Source organism: Salmo salar, unplaced genomic scaffold, assembly GCF_965601325.2.
Source record: "Salmo salar unplaced genomic scaffold, fSalSal1 ptg000432l, whole genome shotgun sequence".
Taxonomy (NCBI): domain Eukaryota; kingdom Metazoa; phylum Chordata; class Actinopteri; order Salmoniformes; family Salmonidae; genus Salmo; species Salmo salar.
The window spans coordinates 3703562-3715357 of record NW_027675387.1 but is presented as its reverse complement, the minus strand read 5'-3'; the positions used below and the strand labels follow the sequence as shown (position 1 = coordinate 3715357).

The 11796-nt window shown below is 41.1% G+C and overlaps 1 long non-coding RNA gene across 1 annotated transcript; it reads right to left on the bottom strand.

Moving 5' to 3' along the window:
* Positions 1 to 1795: 1795 nt before the first annotated feature.
* On the bottom strand, positions 1796 to 4771 carry LOC145876106 (uncharacterized). Its single transcript, XR_014391415.1, has 3 exons — positions 4699 to 4771; positions 2833 to 2931; positions 1796 to 2001 (listed from the first exon to the last, which is right to left on the bottom strand). It is a non-coding gene; the product is annotated as an uncharacterized LOC145876106 (long non-coding RNA).
* Between the last annotated feature and the right edge of the window lie 7025 nt (positions 4772 to 11796).

Genomic DNA, 11796 nt, shown 5'->3' with positions numbered 1-11796 from the left:
CACACACACAGGGAGGGAACGTTGTGTTTGTTTAATATTGTTTTAGGAATATGAAAATGGACTAAAGGATTAGCCTATGGATTATGAAAACAACCAAAAGAAATGTGATAATGGGAGAGGAGAAATGACTAGAGACAGTGTTGTTTAACTCACTGACCATGACCCATGAGTTCTTCTTACCTTTGTTCAGTAGAAAAGTCTCCCTCTCTAAACTCTATAGGTGTACCCATAGACCGGTCACTCTTCATGGACACACAGCTGGGTACAGGGGAGGCTGGTCTCTCCTGCTTGATTGGTCTTCAACACAACAGAGACAAACATTACATCTCTCATCTACTCTGATCTCAGATGGGAAACATAAGAAGAGTTTAATTCCAAAACGCTATATATCACTTTACAGAAATGAGCTTTTATTGTTTAAAGAAATTATGTATTAATTATTACATCTCTCACAGACAAGGATTTGTTTAAAATCTATCACTTGATGGTTTCATTTCAGAGAGACAAAAATCATTTTTTTTAATGCAAAATGCTATATATCTCCCTCACTCTCAAATGTGACCGACCGGCTCAATTTGGTAATTAACTAAATAACTACATATATAGTGATTTTGGTTTATGTCAGTTTAATTGTTTGTTATGGTATGAGTTGTTATTTTATGATTGTAAGTGATAAAATTAACTAGTAATTCTCAGTAATTACTACTTTAGTAAGGAATAACACATTACTCAGTACTACTGCAGTTGCTAAATAATTCCAATAGATGGCAGCATAAGACCACAAATGACATTTCAGAAGGTTAGTTTAGTTTTCTCCCTGGATACACCACCACTCCCCCTCACAGGAAAACTCCTGTCTCCGCTTCTTTCTGTCCCTTTACACACTGCTAACACAAGAGGAAGGACGGAAAAAGCATTTAACAGATAGTAAGTATAGTAATATAATGATGATTCATGTTTATTATTACCTGTTTTTATGCTCATGTTTTACACTTCATTAATATAATGATTATCATTAAGCCTGAATATTAATTCAGTCACCTCTGGTCGAGAAAAACGTATTTTCCCAGTACATTCATTCTCTAATTCATCAACCAGCATCGACCCGCTCTGCCTTCTCGAGCAAGCCAGGGGCATGTTGAGGTAAATTTAATTTAAAGGTCAAATGTTGAGGTCAATTTACTAACCGGGAGGTTGAATTATGTAATTTATTGGCGGGCTGGAAGACGCGCTCGTCTTTTCTGTTCCGAGGTTGTTTACTCCCAATATCAGATATTAAGATGATTTTTTATAACGCATGTATACTATTGTTGAGGTTCTGACTAGTGATAATTTACCTGGGGTTCAATACCTGCTATAATAACTATTATTTTGCTCTCCCAAAAGCAACACAGCCCTAATATGAGATATATAGCTAACTAAAGTAATGAGTGACCATTTTAGAAAATCATGGGACATATAGTCAGTGGTTGCATGCTATTTTATGTCAATCATATTGCTGCTTGTAGCCTATAACGGATGCTTCGTGGTCTTATGCTGCCATCTATTGGAAATATTTACCAATTAAAAGTTATTAATTTACTTACAGACATTGGTGATGCAGCTGAGAATTTAAAAAAACGGAACGTGTCCAGCCTACTTGAGGAGCCCCGAAAATAATATTCTAAAGATTGGTCCTTGGACACAGAGGGGTTAAACACTAAAGTTACTGTCCATCTAGTGAAGAGAGGAGAACTGGACAGAGGTAGCCAGCATCCGTCAATGATAAATCCATAAATAATATATGTCTTGTGCTTTTGGCAATGATTTATGTATAATACTTATGTATAACAAGTGATACCATGTATGTCTCCAAAGCATTTTGTCTTCATTTTGGCAGATTAATTTATGCTTATTTCTGAAGATTAACTCAGGTTTTCGCCCAGCGGCTAAGGAGTTGGAGCTGTGGCAGGAGTTGGACCTGTGGCTGAAAGGTGGCTGGTTTGAATCCCGGGCCGGGCGCTGGAAAAAACATGAGGAATTGATCTGACCACTGGAGGGCTGCTGGGTTCACATCCTCAAAACATTCACCTTTCATTGATCAGAACTCTAGAGGTTCTTCTTCACTGAACCCCAAAATATATATCACTTTTAGTGGTTCCATATATTAAGGAAGTGAGAGAAGCCTTTTTGGTTCTATAAGGAACCTTCTTTTCTGAGTGTAAAATTAACACGTTTTTCTTTTGATTATTTAATTATCCACATCATGTTATTTCAAGTTCTCCCTTGGGAGCACAACATCACATTGTTAAAAAAATTATCCTAAATTTGGCATGGCTATAAATTGGGCAATTGAAGACATCTAGGGCGTAATCTGTGTTCGATGAAAATGAACATTGTATGCAACGTTGCAGGCAACATTATTGGCAAGGGACTTGATGCCTACTATGCCAAAGCTATTTAGAGTTGTTAAACGGGTGTGAAGAGTGTGTTGATATAACGGGAATATTGTCAAAATTCTTCTTGTAACAACGATCAGAATTGGTAAAGAAAATATGCATTCCATTATATTAGGCAATAATTAAGAGTAGGCAAAGTGGTCGTGTCATGTGAAAATTCTATCAAATGTGTTACATTGCAACGAGTACAGTCAGGGTGCCGTGGAGCCCCTGCAGTACCTCCACAGACCCCGGATTGAGAACCCCTGCAGTACCTCCACAGACCCCGGATTGAGAACCCCTGATTTAGCAGATGCTCTTATCCAGAGAGATTTACAGTAACTGCATTCATCTTAAGATAGCTATTTATTTTGGAAATAAAGTTAATAAATTCTTCATAAAATTGTCATCTTACCTCTTAGCTTTGGTGTCATGTCCCCCAGAGAGATGCATTTTAGAGGCAGGGCCCCCCTCCTCTCTCTCCCCAGAGAGACTCATTTTAGAGCACTGACCCCTAAACAGAGATCCAACATGTTGGTTGTGGTCAACACAGTGACAACTAAACAGAGATCCAGCATGCTGGTTGTGGTCAACACAGTGACAACTAAACAGAGATCCAACATGTTGGTTGTGGTCAACACAGTGACAACTAAACAGAGATCCAGCATGTTGGTTGTGGTTAACACAGTAACAACTAAACAGAGATCCAACATGTTGGTTGTGGTTAACACAGTGACAACTAAACAGAGATCCAACATGTTGGTTGTGGTTAACACAGTGACTAATTCTTGAATGTCAATTGTTCTCATTCATTCATTATCTCTTTGAGAAATATATTTTTAACAACTTTCTCTTTTACTTCTCTACATTCATGAAGAAAATGATGTACTTTTTACTCCATACATTTTCCCTGACACCCAAAAGTACTCGTTACATGTTGAATGCTTAGCAGGACAGAAAACGGTCCAATTTGAACACTTATCAAGAGAACATCCCTACTGCCTCTGATCTGGAGGACTCACTAAACAGAGAACATCCCTGGTCATCCCTACTGCCTCTGATCTGGAGGACTCACTAAACAGAGAACATCCCTGGTCATTACTGCCTCTGACCTGGAGGACTCACTAAACACAAATGCTTCATTTTTAAATGATGTCTGAGTGTTGGAGTGTGACCCTGGCTATCCGTAAATTAAAATAACAAGAAAATTGTGCCGTCTGGTTTGCTTAATAAAATGAATTTTAAATGATCACTACTTTACTTTTACTTTTGATGCTTAAGTATATTTTAGCAATTACATTTACTTTTGATACTTAATTATATTTTAAACCAAATACTTTTAGACTTCTACTGAAGAAGTATTTTACTGGGTGACTTTCACTTTTAATTGAGTCATTTTCTATTAAGGTATCTTTACTTTTACTCAAGTATGAGAATTGAGTACTTTTTCCACCACTGTTCTAATATTCTAGAGACATATGAGCCACAGTGTCAACAGACATTTTGTAACTGCGCAGGCTACAAAGTTACTTTCAATTTCATATAAGGAAATAAAGCAACGGTCACTGGGTGAATTCGTTTTGCATTGCCCGGCTCCCCGGGTGCGCAGAGTTTACGCATTTTAGACCATTCCATTGTTCCTTAAAATAAAACTCCACTCACCTGTAGCACCGGGCCATGCAAAACGAACTTCCCACTGTCGCAGGGCACTGAGACACAGAGTTCTAAACCCAGATGCATTTACAACAGTAACCAGAGGTAACAGTCAGTTGCATGCGACAGCAGCAAATCATGACATTGTACCGAATGAAACCGCTTCAGTTTTTTTATTATAGTCCTTCTTATGTTATTTTTGCTAAACATATAATTTACTCGTAACCAAGTTTAGCTGTGTTTTTTTCCTCCAAAATATGAATTACTGTAGGACTTTAATAATTGTAAACAGGCCTACAAACCCAAAAGGTTTTAATGATGCCTTAAATCTATCTTCAAATATATATTTGATGATTAGTTGAATCCGGTGTGTAAGTGCTGGTAAGAACAAAAGGATTGAGAAACCCTGAGATAAACATAAAACCATATAATGTAAAAGCTCCTCCACCATCTTTACCAGACGTTTTACTGATAACATGTAGACCTACTGATTAGTTTCCACTTTGAAAACTGCTGTCTATCAGCAACTCAGCTCAAGTAGCAGTTCTACTAACTAGTAATATCTCATTCCTAGTATTCATTCTCTTACTCTGTCCATTAGAATAGATTATTGTTCAGAAATACTTACTTTATTTTTCAATAATCTCCATGTAGTGTTTTCTGCTCTGTCGTCTCAAAATGGATCCTGAACAAAAGAACAACTTTACTTTCGGTTTCAATCAGCCGCCTCCCCACCCTGAAAATAAAGTGTTTTATTGGTATCATCCACTAGATGGCAGTAAACACCTGCTGTAACTACACTTTACAACTATGTGTTCGGTTTCATACAGGCAGTGTCCCAGAGTTAGATTGCTGATCTAGGATCAGGTCCCCCCCTCTCCATGTAATCTGATTCATTATGATTTAGCATCAGTTCCCTCCTCTCCATGTACTCTGATTCATTATAATCTAGGATCAGGTCCCCCTCTCCATGTAATCTGATTCATTATGATCTAGGATCAGGTCCCCCCCTCTCCATGTAATCTGATTCATTATGATCTAGGATCAGGTCCCCCCTCTCCATGTAATCTGATTCATTATGATATAGGATCAGGTCCCCCCTCTCCATGTAATCTGATTCATTATGATATAGGATCAGGTCCCCTCCTCTCCATGTAATCTGATTATTTATGATGTAGGATCAGGTCCCTCCTCTCCATGTAATCTGATTCATTATGATCTAGGATCAGGTCCCCCCCTCTCCATGTAATCTGATTCATTATGATATAGGATCAGGTCCCCCCCTCTCCATGTAATCTGATTCATTATGATCTAGGATCAGGTCCCCCCTCTCCATGTAATCTGATTCATTTTGATCTAGGATCAGGTCCCCCCTCTCCATGTAATCTGATTCATTATAATCTAGGATCAGGTCCCCCCTCTCCATGTAATCTGATTCATTATAATCTAGGATCAGGTCCCCCCTCTCCATGTAATCTGATTCATTATGACATAGGATCAGGTCCCGCCTCTCCATGTAATCTGATTCATTATGATTCATCATTATGCTTTGTTTGGCTACTTGTTGTCCATTGTCTGAAGACGCCTATTGTGGTGAAATGTCAGGAACACATTTTTTTAAATGTACTTTTAATCGTTTTAGAAACTTTTAAAAGAACCACATGGATTCTAACTGGGGATTCAGCTAAAACGTGTATTTTTTGGACCAGATAAATTGATACCAACAGTGGACAATTCCCAGCAAAAGCATGGAGCTACAACTGTCAAGAGGAGAACAGGGGGAGTATTCCCCTTGGAGAACCCAGAGTGCAACACTGAAGAAAAACATACTGTAGAATAACAACAATCTCAATCTGAAGCTCTAAAGAAAAAATAGGAATTGTATGAATCAGGAACACAATTCTTCCTCCTGTCCACCTATTGTCCCTGTATGAATCAGGACCACCATTCTTCCTCCTGTCCACCTATTGTCCCTGTATGAATCAGGACCACCATTCTTCCTCCTGTCCACCTATTGTCCCTGTATGAATCAGGACCACCATTCTTCCTCCTGTCCACCTATTGTCCCTGTATGAATCAGGACCACCATTCTTCCTCCTGTCCACCTATTGTCCCTGTATGAATCAGGACCACCATTCTTCCTCCTGTCCACCTATTGTCCCTGTATGAATCAGGACCACCATTCTTCCTCCTGTCCACCTATTGTCCCTGTATGAATCAGGACCACCATTCTTCCTCCTGTCCACCTATTGTCCCTGTATGAATATTAGTTTGCATCTAATTGAAGAACATACTGCTTTATAGATCCCAGCCTGACAAACAATTGTCTGGACCTTACTTTGAGCACTTGCACTGGGCCTCCATTGAGTCTCCATGTGTCAAGCAGTACAGAGAAACCCCCTCTAGATGACAGCAGAGGCTCTTGGATCTACCCTGTCTATCCACCAGTTTAGTGACCTTGTTCCATCAATATGTCCATACTACTTCACAACCCATTTGAGGTCTTGACCAGCAATGTCCCATTGGGCTCAACCAAGCCGAGAGTGAGGTTCTAGAAAGAGGACTGACTTTCATACCAACTCCTAAACAGGTGGACTGACTTTCATACCAACTCCTAAACAGGTGGACTGACTTTCATACCAACTCCTAAACAGGTGGACTGACTTTCATACCAACTCCTAAACAGGTGGACTGACTTTCATACCAACTCCTAAACAGGTGGACTGACTTCCATACCAACTCCTAAACAGGTGGACTGGCTTTCATACCAACTCCTAAACAGGTGGACTGACTTTCATACCAACTCCTAAACAGGTGGACTGGCTTTCATACCAACTCCTAAACAGGTGGACTGACTTTCATACCAACTCCTAAACAGGTGGACTGACTTTCATACTAACTCCTAAACAGGTGGACTGACTTTCATACCAACTCCTAAACAGGTGGACTGACTTTCATACCAACTCCTAAACAGGTGGACTGACTTTCATACCAACTCCTATACAGGTGGACTGACTTTCATACCAACTCCTAAACAGGTGGACTGACTTTCATACCAACTCCTAAACAGGTGGACTGACTTTCATACCAACTCCTAAACAGGTGGACTGACTTTCATACCAACTCCTAAACAGGTGGACTGACTTTCATACCAACTCCTAAACAGGTGGACTGACTTTCATACCAACTCCTAAACAGGTGGACTGGCTTTCATACCAACTCCTAAACAGGTGGACTGACTTTCATACCAACTCCTAAACAGGTGGCCTGACTTTCATACCAACTCCTAAACAGGTGGACTGACTTCCATACCGACTCCTAAACAGGTGGACTGACTTTCATACCAACTCCTAAACAGGTGGACTGACTTTCATACCAACTCCTAAACAGGTGGACTGACTTTCATACCAACTCCTAAACAGGTGGCCTGACTTTCATACCAACTCCTATACAGGTGGACTGACTTTCATACCAACTCCTAAACAGGTGGACTGACTTTCATACCAACTCCTAAACAGGTGGACTGACTTTCATACCAACTCCTAAACAGGTGGACTGACTTTCATACCAACTCCTAAACAGGTGGACTGACTTTCATACCAACTCCTAAACAGGTGGACTGGCTTTCATACCAACTCCTAAACAGGTGGACTGACTTTCATACCAACTCCTAAACAGGTGGCCTGACTTTCATACCAACTCCTAAACAGGTGGACTGACTTCCATACCGACTCCTAAACAGGTGGACTGACTTTCATACCAACTCCTAAACAGGTGGACTGGGAGGAGCTCCGGAGGGGATCTACACGTCTATCATAGAAGATTGAAGTTATCAGATCATTGTGAATATGAAACAGATTTTCCTCAGATACTATTTCCAAACCCCTCACATTGGGAACCTCAGTTGGAGTCAGAAACTATACAGACTCTGATACGTAGGGATGTGGCTTCCTTTTCACTATTCAGAACCAGACCTTTTTTATCAGCTTAACCTTACAAATGGTTAAAAATCAAGCTCTAGAAATATAGTGATTAAACCAGCAGATAAGGGGCTCAGATTGTTGTAATGGATAAAGTGAATATCTTCTTGAAGCCAATAGACAATAGGATCATGTTAAACACTATGTTCCATTGTCCCACTCAACACAACCAGAAAACACAAAGATTAATCCAGGAGATAAACTGTATGAGGATAAGTACATTACAGATAAACAGATGGTCTGTCTTTTTGGGCCAGATTCACTAAGGCCTAGGCAGTTTTACTTACTGCCTAAAATACATATCTCCTGAGACGTGGGCGGTTCCCTGCGGCTGACCAATAGGAAGTGATTGTGTCTCAGAGACCTGGGTGGTTCCCTGCAGCTGACCAATAGTAAATGATTGTGTCTCAGAGACGTGGGCGGTTCCCTGCGGCTGACCAATATTTTATATCAACCCTCTACCCCAGAAACAGCCAGCTATGTTCAGGATACTGATGAATGAAGGGTTTATTACTATTGTAGTACTGACTTTAATATCAACCCTCTATCCCAGAAACACCCAGCTATGTTCAGGATACTGATGAATGAAGGGTTTATTACTATTGTAGTACTGACTTTTATATCAACCCTCTATCCCAGAAACACCCAGCTATGTTCAGGGTACTGATGAATGAAGGGTTTATTACTATTGTAGTACTCTTTTTATTAACTTAGCTACTGACTTGTTCTATTGTTGTTGCATTGTCAAGAGGTTAACCTGCAAGGAAGCATTTCAGTACATAATACTTGTATTGTACTTTATATTATTATAGATATTTTAGGGTTGCCATGGATTTCAAGCAGGCAATGCCATCAGGTCCAAACCCAAAACAAGGAAATTGTAGGAGACAGGCGTGTTGGGGTTTCCTGCCAGCATGACCACCCGCTTCACTTCCTGAACATGAAAAAGGGTGAAAGGTGGGATGCAGTAATAAGGAGTTTTTTCAGTTTCTTTTTCAGTATTTTATTTCAGTGTTGATTAATTTAGTTAATTTAGTAAATTGTATTTAGTTATTTAGTGCAGATAATGATGTACTTCTTCTGTAGTTGATGTTGGTTATCTGGGGGTTTGTTTCTGTCTAGGACTGTGTGTGTGCGTGCTTGCTGTTGTGGGGGTGTGTGTCATTGACTGACGTCTGTCTGTCAGTCTGCCTCCTTGTGTCCCTGCTACCCAAACACTTCCTGTTTCCGGTCACAACTTGCAGACTTGTTTACGCTGCTGTGCGTTTTTGTTGCCGATCTTACTTTGATACCTGACGGTTTTTTACTTTTTCATTACCGTATATTTTTACTTTTTCCCTCACTCAACTTTTTTCCTCACTCAACTTTTTTCATTCATCCCCGGAGGTTTTATCTGGACATGGTTCGTCAGGACTTCAAACAGCCGAAGCTAAGTAACATTAACATGATGCCTTCTAATTGCAGTCGTTGTACTTATAATATACAGGAGAACGATCGCCTTACGGCAAGGATAGCTGTGCTGCAAGCCCAGCTTCAGACGCGATCGTTAGGCAAGGGTAATTTCAGTGTAGGAAAGGATGAAACAGCGTCTGTGCCACCAGTAAGTACAGATAGTAACGTTAGTATAAACCCCCTCGCACGGTCCCCGCAGCCGGACATCTTTCTCATGGCTTCTGGAGGGAAACGCTGTAGGAATGCTCAACCGGTGTCGCTTATTCAGCCGACAGAAACTTTCAACCGGTTCTCCCCATTAAGCGAGTCGGAGTCGGAGGCCGAGACTTCTCTGGTCTCTACTCCTCCCGTTGTGGGGTCTGAGACGCCGACGGCTCCCACCATTAGCTCTGACAAATTGAAAACCCTAGTCATTGGCGACTCCATTACCCGCAGTATTAGACTTAAAACTAATCATCCAGCGATCATACACTGTTTACCAGGGGGCAGGGCTACCGACGTTAAGGCTAATCTAAAGACGGTGCTGGCTAAAGCTAAAACTGGCGAGTGTAGAGAGTATAGAGATATTGTTATCCACGTCGGCACCAACGATGTTAGGATGAAACAGTCAGAGGTCACCAAGCGCAACATAGCTTCAGCGTGTAAATCAGCTAGAAAGATGTGTCGGCATCGATTAATTGTCTCTGGCCCCCTCCCAGTTAGGGGGAGTGATGAGCTCTACAGCAGAGTCTCACAACTCAATCGCTGGTTGAAAACTGTTTTCTGCCCCTCCCAAAAGATAGAATTTGTAGATAATTGGCCCTCTTTCTGGGACTCACCCACAAACAGGACCAAGCCTGGCCTGTTGAGGAGTGACGGACTCCATCCTAGCTGGAGGGGTGCTCTCATCTTATCTACGAACATAGACAGGGCTCTAACTCCTCTAGCTCCACAATGAAATAGGGTGCAGGCCAGGCAGCAGGCTGTTAGCCAGCCTGCCAGCTTAGTGGAGTCTGCCACTAGCACAGTCAGTGTAGTCAGCTCAGCTTCCCCCATTGAGACCGTGTCTGTGCCTCGATCTAGGTTGGGCAAAATTAAAAATGGCGGTGTTCGCTTTAGCAATCTCACTAGTATAAAGACCTCCTCCATTCCTGCCATTATTGAAAGAGATTGTGATACCTCACATCTCAAAATTGGGTTACTTAATGTTAGATCCCTCACTTCCAAGGCAGTTATAGTCAATGAACTAATCACTGATAATAATCTTGATGTGATTGGCCTGACTGAAACATGGCTTAAGCCTGATGAATTTACTGTGTTAAATGAGGCCTCACCCCCAGGTTACATTAGTGACCATACCCCCCGTGCATCCGGCAAAGGCGGAGGTGTTGCTAACATTTACGATAGCAAATTTCAATTTACAAAAAAAAAACCAACAATGACGTTTTCGTCTTTTGAGCTTCTAGTCATGAAATCTATGCAGCCTACTCACTCACTTTTTATAGCTACTGTTTATAGGCCTCCTGGGCCATATGCAGTGTTCCTCACTGAGTTCCCTGAATTCCTATCGGATCTTGTAGTCATAGCAGATAATATTCTAATTTTTGGTGACTTTAACATTCACATGGAAAAGTCCACAGACCCACTCCAAAAGGCTTTCGGAGCCATCATCGACTCAGTGGGTTTTGTCCAACATGTCTCTGGACCTACTCACTGCCACAGTCATACTCTGGACCTAGTTTTGTCCCATGGAATAAATGTTGTGGATCTAAATGTTTTTCCTCATAATCCTGGACTATCGGACCACCATTTTATTACGTTTGCAATTGCAACAAATAATCTGCTCAGACCCCAACCAAGGAGCATTAAAAGTCGTGCTATAAATTCTCAGACAACCCAAAGATTCCTTGATGCCCTTCCAGACTGCCTCTGCCTACCCAAGGACGTCAGAGGACAAAAATCAGTTAACCACCTAACCGAGGAACTCAATTTAACCTTGCGCAATACCCTAGATGCAGTTGCACCCCTAAAAACTAAAAACATCTGTCATAAGAAACTAGCTCCCTGGTATACAGAAAATACACGAGCTCTGAAGCAAGCTTCCAGAAAATTGGAACGGAAATGGCGCCACACCAAACTGGAAGTCTTCCGACTAGCTTGGAAAGACAGTACCGTGCAGTATCGAAGAGCCCTTACTGCTGCTCGATCATCCTATTTTTCCAACTTAATTGAGGAAAATAAGAACAATCCGAAATTTCTTTTTGATACTGTCGCAAAGCTAACTAAAAAGCAGCCTTCGCAAATGGAGGATGGCT